At 41.0% G+C, this 12,817-nt stretch overlaps 1 protein-coding gene across 8 annotated transcripts in view; it reads right to left on the minus strand.

Moving 5' to 3' along the window:
* The window catches only part of myo9aa (myosin IXAa), a 359,701-nt gene that overhangs the window by 340,128 nt on the left and 6,756 nt on the right, over window positions 1-12,817 (minus strand). Inside the window, exon 2 of one of the 8 annotated variants that reach the window (XM_072282119.1) lies at window positions 1,676-1,755. The exons of 6 other annotated variants lie outside the window; for them this stretch is intronic. The gene's annotated coding sequence lies outside the window, so the exon portion shown is untranslated. Of the gene's footprint in view, window positions 1-1,675; window positions 1,756-5,546; window positions 5,567-12,817 lie in introns of those variants that run through there. One more of the 8 variants, XM_072282121.1, reaches the window with a different exon arrangement.

A 12,817-nucleotide genomic window follows, 5' to 3' on the forward strand; every position in this document is an offset into this window, starting at 1 on the left:
CTCCTGATTTCTTTCTTAAGTATTTTCTTGCACTTCTTATACTCCTCAAGCACATTATCTACTCCCTGCTTCCTATACCTGTCATACAACTCCCTCTTCTTCTTTATCAGAGTTACAATATCTCTTGTGAACCAAGGTTCCTTATTCCTATTCACTTTGCCTTTAATCCTGACAGGAACATACAAATTCTACACTCTCAAAATTTCTCCTTTGAAGGCTTCCCACCTACCGATCGCATCTTTGCCAGAGAACAACCTGTCCCAATCCACGCTTTTTAGATCCTCTCTCGTTTCTTCAAATTTGGCCTTCTTCCAGTTAAGAACCTCAACCCTTGGACCAGATCTATCCTCGTCCATGATCAAGTTGATCAAATTATTCCCTAAACAATACAGTATAACAATTACTTACATAGCATTTACATTGTATTAGGTATTATAAGTAATCTAGAGATGATTTAAAGGAGGATATGCGTAGGTTTGGTGCGCCACTGGGTCCTAAAGTCCACCACACTGAGACAGGTTAAATAAGGGACTTGAACATACGTTTTTTTTTTGGTATCGGGGGGGGGGGGGTCTGAAATCTGAAAATTCTGAATTCTGAAATGCAACTGGCCCCAAGGATTTCAGATAAGGGATTGTGGACCTGTACTTATTTAAATTATATGTATCTTATTGTGATTTAAGAGTTTTTTTAAATTATTATGTATTGCAAAACAAAAAAATTCATGACATATGCCAGTGATACAAAACATGATCCTGATTCAATTTCAGATGAACCTCCTCACTTTTGTACTCAAATCCACTTGAGAGAAATCAATGTACAAAATGGTTTCCTATTAGCTCGCGGGGCTTGCATGTTATTTTGTAGAAAATTGTGCACATGGACACCTAGATCCTTCTAAACATCATTACCCTTTAATCTCCCATGGGTGACGAAATAAACACTAATAGCCTGTAATTCCAAGATGTTTGACACACTTAAGTCAACTCAATACCCACTTATGAAGGAGTCATGGACATTTTAGAAATAGTTTAACTATTTTATATATTTTTTAAACATAAGAGACAGTCATTCCCATTTCCACACTTTTTTTTTTGCTATAATGTGTTCTCTTTCATATCCATCAACTCCATCCCTATTCTCCAACCACTTGGGACTAACTGACAGAAGCCAATAAATCTACACCAGTAAACCTCTGGGATGTGGCAGGAAAACAGAGCATCTGAGGTAAATCCACAGCAACTGGAAAAATATGCAAATTCCACACACCCAGCAAGCACCAGACTCAATTCAAGTCACCAGAGTTGAGGTAAGAGCACTGTGCCATCCATTCACTGCTAAAAGCAATTTCCATTTAATATCAGAATTGTTCCTGCAGGAGAGCAATTCAAATACAGTTAACAAACGGTAAAACATCAGGACATTTCAGTGTTGACATTGCAGCAGTAGAAAGAGATATATTTTAATAATTGCCTCAGTAGTTACCCAATTAAGAATACCTTAAGGAGCAACCAGCAAGAAAGGAATAGGGAAAGCCAACTCTATTGAGCCTTACTCACAACAAAAATGCCTGAAGCACACGTCATAACCATCATCATCTTGTCATAGGCAAAGTACATTTCTGACAGCTTTCTTGATACAAGCTTCAACATCTGAAAGATTGGAGGATACCCACATCACATAGTACACGACTGGTGCCGGTGTCTATCAGACTGACAACTGTCGAAACCATCTGTAATCTCCATCAGCTTCACCCTGAAACAACAGTAACAGAAAGGCTGCTGCAAGAAAGCAATTTCAAAGGATCCAAGGAGCCCAACACGAAAACTTAACTCAGTCTGCCCCTTGTAGACAACCCGACCCCAGTTACAAGGATCCTCCTCACCAAGAGACCTTCCCAGAGTGCTAATGTATAATCCATCCACCAAGAGAGATGATGGATGTGTACTGCACAGGAACAGGCTTTCTAGCCCACAATGAGTAGCAAACATGATGGCAATTTAAACCACCTATCTGCCTGCAAGAGGCATATATCCTCCAATACCCTACTTAAACAGTGCCTCTCTTAAACATGCGACTTAAACGTTGATATCATACCCATTTCCACCTCCCTCAGTAGCATATTCTGGTACCCATCACTGTCCATGTAAAAATAAATTCCATGTAAACCTCCTTTAAACATTTCCTTTTCAGTTTAAAGCTATGCTCTGTAGGATGTGATATCTGTATTCTTCGAAAAAAAAAGACCATCTCTCCTGTAACTCTTATAGCTTTATGTACTTCTATAAAATTGCCCCTCACTGTCAGATGCTCCAGAGAAAATTTAGTCAGTTTGAACAAACTTTCCCTACAGTTAATAATTTCTAATCCAGGCAAACATCCTGGTGTTCTGCACCCTTTCCAAAGTCTCCACGTCTTCCCTGTAATGCAGTGACCAGAACTGCATAAAATACTCCAAATGAGACCAAGCCAATTAGATATTTGCACCAACAAACATTTAGTGGCCACTTTATTAGTTACAGATGTACCCAATAAAGTGGCCACTAGATGTATAATTTCCTGGTTTGTTTGAATGGCCTTCTTAAACAGAGGAACAATACTGGCTATTTTCCAGGCTTCTGTGGCCAAAGAGATCTCTGTCAAGATTCCAACAATCTCCTCTCTTGCCTCTCATAACCTGAGTAGATTCTATTAGGCCATGAGACTTACCTATCTTAATGCTCTTCAAGAGCCCCAATATCAGCACCGTCTCTTTAACATCAATGTGACCTAGAGTATTAACAAATTCCGTCCTGATCTCACTATCCTGCATATTCTTGTCCTCAGTGAGTGACAATGAAATGTACTTGTTTAGAACCTTGCCCATTTCCTCTGGCTCCAGCTATAAATTCCCATCTTTGTCCTTGAGTAGACCCACCTCTCCTTCATCACAAACAAGAGAAAATTTGCAGATGCTGGAAATCCAAGCAACACACACAAAATGCTGGAGGAACTCGGCAGGCCAGGCAGCATCAATGGAAAAAAAGTACAGTTGACATTTCGGGCCAACTCTTCCGCAGGACTGGAAAAAACAGAAGAGAAGTAGACTTAAAAGGTGGGGGAGGGGAGAGAGAAACACAAGGTGATAGGTTAAACCGGAGGGGGAGGGATAAAATAAGAGTTAGGAAATTGATTGATGAAAGAGATACAGGGCTGGAGAAAGGGGAATCTCATTGGAGAGGCCAGAATGCCATGTAAGAAAGAAATGGGGTAAGAGCACCAGAGGGAGGTAATGGGCAGGCAAGATAAGGTGAGAGAGGGAAAAGGGGATGGCAAATGGTGAAGGGGGAGGGGCACATTACCGGGAGATCGAAAAATCAACGTTCATGCCATCAGGTTGGCGGCTACCCAGACAGAATATAAGGTGTTGTTGCTCCAACCTGACGGTGGCCTCATCACGACTGTAGAGGAGGCCATGGATTGACATATTGGAATGGGAATAGGAAGTGAAATTAAAATGGGTGGCCACTGGGAGATCCTGCTTCTTCTAGTGGATAGCTTGAAAACGAAAACGAATCTGGAAGCCATGTGGTACAAGATGGCTATGTATCTTTCCCAGGAAGGATACATAGCTGTAGCAGCGGGTCTGGGTAAGCACATGGTCAAAGAGTTGACGAGCAGCAGAGATCACGGGGGGGGGGGGAGGGGGGCAGTGAGACAGGGTTTCACTGAACTACCGTGCTTTCAACACATTCTTGTTTTTGAATATGCACAAAATGCCTCAGGATTCTCTTTAATCCTTCTCACCAGGGACCTGTCTCAACATCTTTTAGTCCTCCCAATTCACTTTATAAGCTCTCTCCTGTCTCCTTTCTATCCCTCCAAAGCCCTAACTGATCTTAGCTTATTGAACCTTTCAGAAACTTCACTTTTCCTTTCTGACTAAATTTGCAAACTCGTTCCATCATCCAAGGTTCCTGCACCTTGCCATCTTCCTCACAGAAATGTGCTGGTTCTGAATTCTGACCATCTTGCCTTTGAACGATTCCCACATCATGTTTAGATTTACCCGATGCAGTTGTAATCTTTCCCAATTTAACACTTTCACCCTCCTCCTGAAGTCAACCCAATGTTATTCTGATCCATAACTACCAGAAAACTTAGGAATTTCTAACAACTGTTCTCAAAATGTTCTGTCACTGAAATTCTGATCAGCTGGCCAAGCTCACTTCCAAAGACAAAGTTCGTATGGCCCCTTCTCAAGTCCGATATATACAATATTGTGCCAAAAAAAACCTCTCCTGAATGAACTCTAACAAATTCTGCCCCATCTAAGCCTCCATCAATGTGGAAGCCCTAGTTAATATTATGAAAATTAAATTCATCCCTGCTAGCTATTGGGAGAACTATAATATCATCCCTTTCTTATTCCTGAGAGACTGGCTTATTTGTCACATGTTCATCCAAACAGTGAAAGACACTAGTTGAATCAAATCAAATTAGCAAGGATTGTGCTGGGCAACCTCAAAGTGTCGCCACACTTCCGGCACCAACATAAATGGCCTCTACCCAGATTGCCTTACTAAATAAGCCCTCCGAGATGCCTGCTTGAAGGACATTGTGACATTCTCCTTGATCAGTACTGAAACTACTCAAAAACTGTCCACCAATGGAGATCAACGCAAACTGTTCTCAATTCAGCTGTCTTAGAATGTTATAGCATACAATTTAATTGAGAAGAGCCTGCAAACTGGGATCCTAATCTATTGATCTCCCAGTTGGAGGCAGTGCATGGTCACGAGAACTGCTGCCAGCAACCCAGCGTCAATCCTGACCGCTGAGGCTGTCTGCATAGTGTGTGTACTCCCTGCAATTATATGCATTTCCTCTAAGTGCTCCAGCTTCTTCCCACAGAGTCTGGATTGGTGAGCTAATTGCTCACAGTACGTAGTGTGGAAAGATTAGATGGGCATGAAAGCCACCAATACAGTAACTGAATGCCTGATGTTTGGTTCCACTCAGTGGGCTGCTACCAAGATACATGACTTTGCAAGTTAATGGAGAGATGCAAGGTGATGTCATTTCACAAATTTTCTCAATCTTCCTTGCTGCAATATTGCACATCATGTCCAACAAGCTCCATTCTGGAGCGGAACTAACCAAAGTAGATCCTTAAAAATATCACTTCTCAAACTTCAGGAGGTATCGTTGAGAATCAGATTTAACATCACCTGCATATGTCGTGAAATTTGTTAACTTTGCAGCAGCAGTACAATGTAATACACGATAATATATAAAAAAACTAAATTTCAGTATGTGTGTGTGTTACGTGTGTGTGTATATATATATATATATACACACACACACACACACACACACACACACACACACTCCACTTATTAATTTAAATATATACATATACACATACACACACACATATACACACACACACAAAACAGTAATTTAACTATACAAAGTGATCTAAATTAATTAGAAATATAATCACTCCCTTTAATATAACAAACCAAATCATCACTGGTACAGCCAATAGGTTTTAGAAGTCTCACAATTAGTTGAATGGAGATCACCTGTGTGCAGTCAAGGTGTTTCAATTGATGCTTGTAAAGTACACCTGGAGAAGGTCCAACTGCTGGTGAGTCAGGATCCTGACAAAAACTACACCATGAAAGACAAAAGAACACTCTAAGCAACTCCACAAAAAGATTATTAACATAAACATAGAAAACCTACAGCACAATACAGGCCCTTTGGCACACAACACTGTGGCAACCAGGTACACGAAACACATAAGTCAGGATATGGATACAAGAAAATCTCCAAGTCACTGAATACCCCTTGGAGTGGTTAAGTCAATCATCAAGAATCGGAAAGAATATGGCACAGTTGTAAATCTGCCTAGAGCAGGCTGTCCTCAAAAACTGAGTGACTGTGCAAGAAGGGGACTAGTGAGGAGGCCACCAAGAGTCCTATGACACCTCTGGAGGAGTTACAAGCTTCAGTGGCTGAGATGGGAGACTGTCACCCGGGTGCTTCACCAGTCACAGCTTTATGGGAAAGTGGTAAAGAGAAAGCCACTGTTGAAAACACTCACATGAAATCTCAGCTAGGGTTTGCCAGAAGGCATGTGGGAAACTCTGAAGACAGCTGGAAGAAGGTTCTTTGGTTTGATAAAACCAAAATTGAGTTTTTTGCCAACAGACTAAATGCTATGTTTGGCACAAGCCAAACACTGCACATCACCAAAAACACACCATCCTTACCATGAAGCATGGTGGTGGCTGCATCGCGCTGTGGGGATACTTCACTACAGCAGGCCCCGAAAGGCTTGTGAAGGTAAAGGGTAAAATGAATGCAGAAAAATACAGGGAAATCCTGGAAGGAAACCAGATGCAGTCTGCAAGAGAACTGCGACTTAGGAGAAGATTTGTTTTCCAGCAAGACAATGACCCCAAGATCAAGGCAAAGCTTACAAACAACAAAATTAATGTCCTGGAGTGGCCAAGTCAGAGTCCAGGCCTCAATCCAATTGAGAATGTGTGCCTGGACTTTTTCTTAGACCGTAAGACCATAAGACATAGGAACAGAATTAGGCCATTTGGCCCATCGAGTCTGCTCTGCTATTTCATCCAAGCTGATCTACTTTTCCTCTTAGCATCAACCTCCTGCCTCCCCCCCCACGTCCCTTCATGCCCTGACCAATCAAGAATCTATGAACCTCTGTTTTAAATATACCCAATGACTTAAAAAGGAACGTTCACTCATGGTCCCCATGCAATCTGACAGAGCTCCAGCAGTTCTGTAAAGAATGGGGAAAAATTGCAGTGTCAGGATGTGCAAAGCTGATAGAGACCTATCCACACAGACTCCAGGCTATAATTGCTGCCAAAGGTGTATCTACTAAATACTGACTTGAAGGGGATGAGTAATTATGCAATTAATTATTTTGGTTTAATAATCGTAATAAATTTAGACCAACTTATAGAAATATGTTTTCACTTTTAAGTCAGTCTTTTCGGATGATCAGTATCAAAAAGTCAAATTAAATCCACTGTGATTCAATGTTGTAAAATAATAAAACAAAAACTTCCAAGGGGAGTGAATACCTTTTATGGGCACTATGTCACATATAGTTAAATTAAATAAGTAGTGCAAAAACAGTGAAGTAGTGTTAATGTTCATTCAGAAATCTGATGGAAGAGGGGAAGAAGCTGTTCACGAATCGCAGAGTATCTGCCTTCAGGCTTCTGTACCTCCTTCCTGATGGTAATAATGAGAAGAGGGCATTTCCTGGGTGGTGGAGGTCCTTAATGATGGATGCCATCTTTTTGAACCACCACTCTTGGATATTCCGGAGGCTAGTGCCCATGATGGAGCTGACTAATTTTATAACTCTCTGCAGCTTACTTCGATTCTGTGCAGTAGCCCCCACCTCCTCTCACCATACCAGACAGTGATGCACCCAGTTAGAATGCTCTCCACAGTAGAAATTTGCAAGTGTTTTAAGTGACATACTCAATCTCCTCAAACTCCCAATGACATATAGCAGCCGTCTTGCCTTCTCTATAGTTGCATCGACGTGTTTTGGACCAGGTTAGATATTAACACCCAGGAATTTGAAATTGCTCACTCTCTCCAGTTCTGATCCCTCTATGAGAACTGGTGCATGCTCTCTCATCTTACTGTTTCTGAAGTGAAGACAGATCAATAAAATTCACTTCCAAAACATCTTTGTCCAACCACCATAAGCTATAGGAGCAGAAGCAGGCCATTTGGCTCATCAAGTCTGCTCTGCCACTCAATCATGGGCTGATCCAATTCTTCTCATCATCCCTACTCCCCTGCTTTCACCCCATACCCTTTGATGCCCTGGCTAATCAAGAACCTATCTATCTCTGCCTTAAATACACCCAATGACTTGGCCTCCACAGCCGCTCGTGGAAACAAATTGCACAGATTTACCACCCTCTGACTAAAGTAATTTCTCTGCATCACAGTTCTAAGTGAACGTCCTTCAATTCTGAAGTCATGCCCTCTTGTCCTGAAATCACCTACCATGGGAAACAGCTTTACCATATCTAATCTGTTCAGGCCTTTTAACATTAGGAATGTTTCTATGAGATCCCCCCTCATTCTCCTGAACTCTAGGAAATACAGCCCAAGAGCTGCCAGATGTTCCTCATACAGAAACCCTTTCATTCCTGGAATCATTCTCATGAATATTCTCTGAACCCTCTCCACTGTCAGTATATCCTTTCTAAAATAAAGAGCCTAAAACTGCACACAATACTCCAAATGTGGTCTCCCAAGAGCCTTATAGAGCCTCAGCATCACATCCCTGCTCTTATATTCTATACCTCTAGAAATGAATGCCAACATTGCATTCACCTTCTTCACAACTGACTAAACCTGGAGGTTAACCTTCAGGGTATCCTGCACAAGGACTCCCAAGTCCCTTTGCATGTCTGCATTTTGAATTCTGTCCCCATCTAAATAACAGTCTGCCTATTTATTTCTTCCACCAAAGTGCATGACCATACACTTTCAAACACTATATTTCATTTGCCACGTCTTTGCCCATTCCCCTAAACTATCTAAGTCTCTCTGCAGGCTCTTCATTTCCTCAACTACAGAAAAGATTATTCAAAAGACTGAGGCTTAAACACAGCTACAGCTAGGTCTACCATGACCAATAATCACCATTGCCTAATGGATTATCTGCAGCAAGCACCTCAAAGTGCTACTGAAACACCAGCAACCCTTCCTATACAAAATTCTACAATCTCATTGGCAAATCTTTTAGCAAACCCATTTTAACATGCTCTTCTAGATTAACATTCCCACTAAAAGATCAGTCATCCTCAGCACTCTATGGTGGAAGTCCAAACTGCCTACAATCGAACAGCAGTCTCACCAAACAAGCAATGGAGTTCAGACTGCACAACAGCAAAGATTTAGAGGAAGTGAGAAAATTCAGAGGTTCTTGTCTTCTAGAGAGAGAAAAAAAAGATTTGCACAAATGCAAGTGAATCTCCAGTTCATGACCATTCATAAATGACCAGTGGCATTCAACAAGGCATCAAGTATCTTCAGTTGCTACACTGGAAACAAGTGGAAACAGAAAGAACCATTCACAACACAAGCAACTCGAGAAAAACCTGCAGATGCTGGAAATCCAAGGACCTACATACAAAATAATGGAGGGACTCAGCACATCAACTGCATCGACAGGAAAGAGTAAACAGTGGATACTTCGGACCGAGACCCTTCACCCGGACTCAATCTACTTTGTCAGTCCATCAAATAATACCCACACTACCTTTACAACAACCTGCAGATCCCAAAAGCACTCTTCAACCACCTCAAAACTGTCTAAGTCAGTCTAAGCAAGAGAACCAAAGAATTGCTTCCAAAGTTTGATTAGCTTACCTATAATCAGCATCCTCAGCTACCGAATAAAATATAATTATTTTTGGTCACAAATTATCACAGGAAAAACATCAAACTTGGAAATTTAACATGTTCACCATCACATTCATTGGAACAACTTTAAAATAAAGCATCAATGGTATAGAATTGGAAGTGGAAACCTCTAAGATCCACCAACTAAAGTCTATGAATCCTGGCTTAAATGATTTTTAAAACAGAGAGCAATTTCCTTTATTATCCTTGTAATAAAATGTTTTGAAGATGATTGAATGAAGCCAATGAACAGATCAATAAAATGGAATAGTTGGTTTCACATGAAAGGATTTTGCTCCTCGCTGTACCTAGTAGTACTCTAAAAACCTGTGCCAACCAACTGGCAGGAGTGTCGAAGGACATCCTTAACCTCTCACCACTGCAGTTGCAGGTTCCCACCTGCTTCAAAAAGGTTACAATCACACCAGTGCCCAAGCAGAGCAAGAAGAGTTGCCTCAACAACTACAACCCAGTGGCATATCTACTGTGATGAATGCTTCAAGAGGTTGGTCATGGCTAGAATAAACTGTCAAAACCAGGATCTGACCCACTGCAATTTGCTTATCACAATAGGTCTACAGCAGATACAATCTTACTGGCTCTCCACTCTGTCTTGGATCATCTCGACAAAAGCAATACCTACATCAGACTGCTATTCATTGACTACAGCTCAGTGTTCAACATAATCATAATCTCAGTTCTAATCAAAAAGCTCCAAAACCTAGACCTCTGTACTTTCCTCTGCAGCTGGATCCTTGATTCCCTCACCGGGAGACCAGTCTGTGGACCAGAAATAACACCATCTCCTCCTCACTGACAATCAACACTAGCGCACCTCAAGTACATGTGCTTAGCCTACTGTTCTACTCTCTCTACATCCATGACTGTGTGGTTAGGCATAGCTCAAATGCCATCTATAAATTTGCCAACACAACTATTGTTGGCAGAACTTCAGATGGCGAGTAGGCGGCATAAAAGAACGAGACAAATCAGCCGATTCAGTGGTGCCTCAGCAACAACCTTACACTCAAGGTCAATAAGACCAAGGAATTGATTGTGGAATTCAGGAAGGGAATACACACCAGTCCGCAACAAGGGATCAGAAATGGAAATGGTAAGCAAATTCAAGTTCCTGGGTGTCAAATGCCCTGTGCAAAAGTATACACACAAAACATTAAGATTCTGGGTTTGTTGCCCATTCCACCCTAACAGGTCACATCTCCACCTGATGAAAGTTGCATTACTCTACCTATTATTTTTTCTTTTATTTGTTCTTTTTGCAGTACTTAATTTAAATATAAATATTTCTTACTCTAATTTACAGTTCTTTACATTATGCATTGCAATGTAGTGTTGCTTCAGAACATGACATCTGCCAGTGATATTAAATCTGATCTGACTCTGGTCATGAAATATAAATATTATTTGGGATTTTGAGACCTGTTGTTCCCCCGAGGATTCTGCTGGAAAGATTGTTAAAATTGAAGTAATCAACAATTGATTGCTTTCCTTGCATGCCAAAAGATTGCACTCATCCATAACTAACAAAAGCTGAACGATATTATGGTAATTTCTGTTCAAGCTCACATAATGAAGATATACTGTTCATTCTGCCTAGGTAACATAGAATAAAGATAATTGCAGAACTACACCACAGCATGAATTAGCAATTTGGCAAAAAGGATGTTGGAGAACATATGGAAAATTAATTGACAATACAGCAGCAATATTTCATTAGGAGTTTGAAGAGATTTGGTCATCACTTAAAAACTTCTACCGATGAATTGTGTAAAGCGGAGAGCATTCTGACTGGCTGCATCACCTTCTGACATGGGGGGGGGGGCTACTGCACAGGATTGAAGTGAACTGCAAAGAGTTGCAAAATTAGTCAGCTCCATCATGGGTACTAGCCTCTGTAATATCCAAGGAGCAGTGCCTCAGAAAGGCAGTGTCCATCATTAACGACACCCACCACCCAGGACATGTCCTCTTCTCACTGTTACTATCAGGAAGCCTGAAGGCACACGCTCACGATTCAGGATCAGCTTCTTTCCCCTTGCCGTCCAAATTCTAAACGGACATTGAACCCATGAGCACGATCTCACTACTTGTTTTTAAATTTGTTTCTGCACTACTTATTTTAAATTTATTTAATATACATACACATGTATACTTACTGTAATTGAGTTTTCTGTGGATTCACTTTCAATGGCTCTACAACCCATGTTCAATATTATTTCTTACTTTCTTTGTATTTGCAGTTTGTCTTTTACACATTGGTTGCTTGTTCGCCATTGTGTAGTTTTTCAAGTTTCTAATGTGTTTCTTTATTCTATTGTGAATAGTCACAAGAAAATGAATCACAGGGTAGTATACGTTGACAAACAAAGTACATGCCTTGATAACAAATTTACTTTGAAGCTTGAAGCTGAAGTCTGTTATCTGTTTAAAGGAATTTGAAATCAAACCTAATTACAAGTTTCACATCAGTACATATATCAGTAATCAGTGGCAATGGACAACAGCTGCCCATCAGTTTCTAAAAATATTTTTAATATTTGCAAATAGAAACATCTGTATCAGAAGAGTGTAACCAAGAATACCCAGAGGAATAATGGGTTATTCACTCAGAACAATGAGTGAAATGAAATTCGAAAGAGTTTCAGGTTTCTCATTAAATTAAGAAACACTCTTCCATTCTTCAATGGGTAGAAAACCACACAACACACATTAAAGGCTACTGGCAGAAGAACCAATAGAGACATGAGGAACATCTTGTTCATGCATCAAGTAACTATGAAACTGGAAAACATGAAAAACATTGCAAGGCAAAATGAAGTGGGAAATATGACTAACTGGATTCTAGCAAAATACAGCAAGCACCAGAAAAGGTGGGGGAGGGGAAAGAGGACCAGTTAAAAGGAGACAGGTGAAGCCAGGTGAGTAGGAAAGGTAGAGTTGGAGAAGAATGAATCTCATGAGAGGAGAGTTAAAACCCTTATCGTGCCTCTCTGATTTCCAGTAGAAGGTTTGATAGCTCCCCAGGTAGTGCTTCACCAGAAGGAGAAATCGATGTTCGTGCCATCACGTTGGAAGCTACCTAGACAGAAGATGAGGTGTTGCTTCTCCATCATTACAGTGGCCTCACCGTGGCAGTGGAGGTAGCCATGGACCGACATGTTGGAACAGGAATCAGAATTAAAATAGTTGGCCACTGGGAAATTCCACTTTTGGCCGATGGAGCGGAGGTGCTCAACAAAGCAATCCCCCAATTTACATCAGGTCTCACCAATGTGGAGGAGGCCACATAAAACAGACAACCCTATCAGATTCTTGGGTGAAGTGTCGCCTCACCTGG

The sequence above is a fragment of the Mobula birostris genome, chromosome 18 (assembly GCF_030028105.1).
Source record: "Mobula birostris isolate sMobBir1 chromosome 18, sMobBir1.hap1, whole genome shotgun sequence".
NCBI lineage: Eukaryota > Metazoa > Chordata > Chondrichthyes > Myliobatiformes > Myliobatidae > Mobula > Mobula birostris.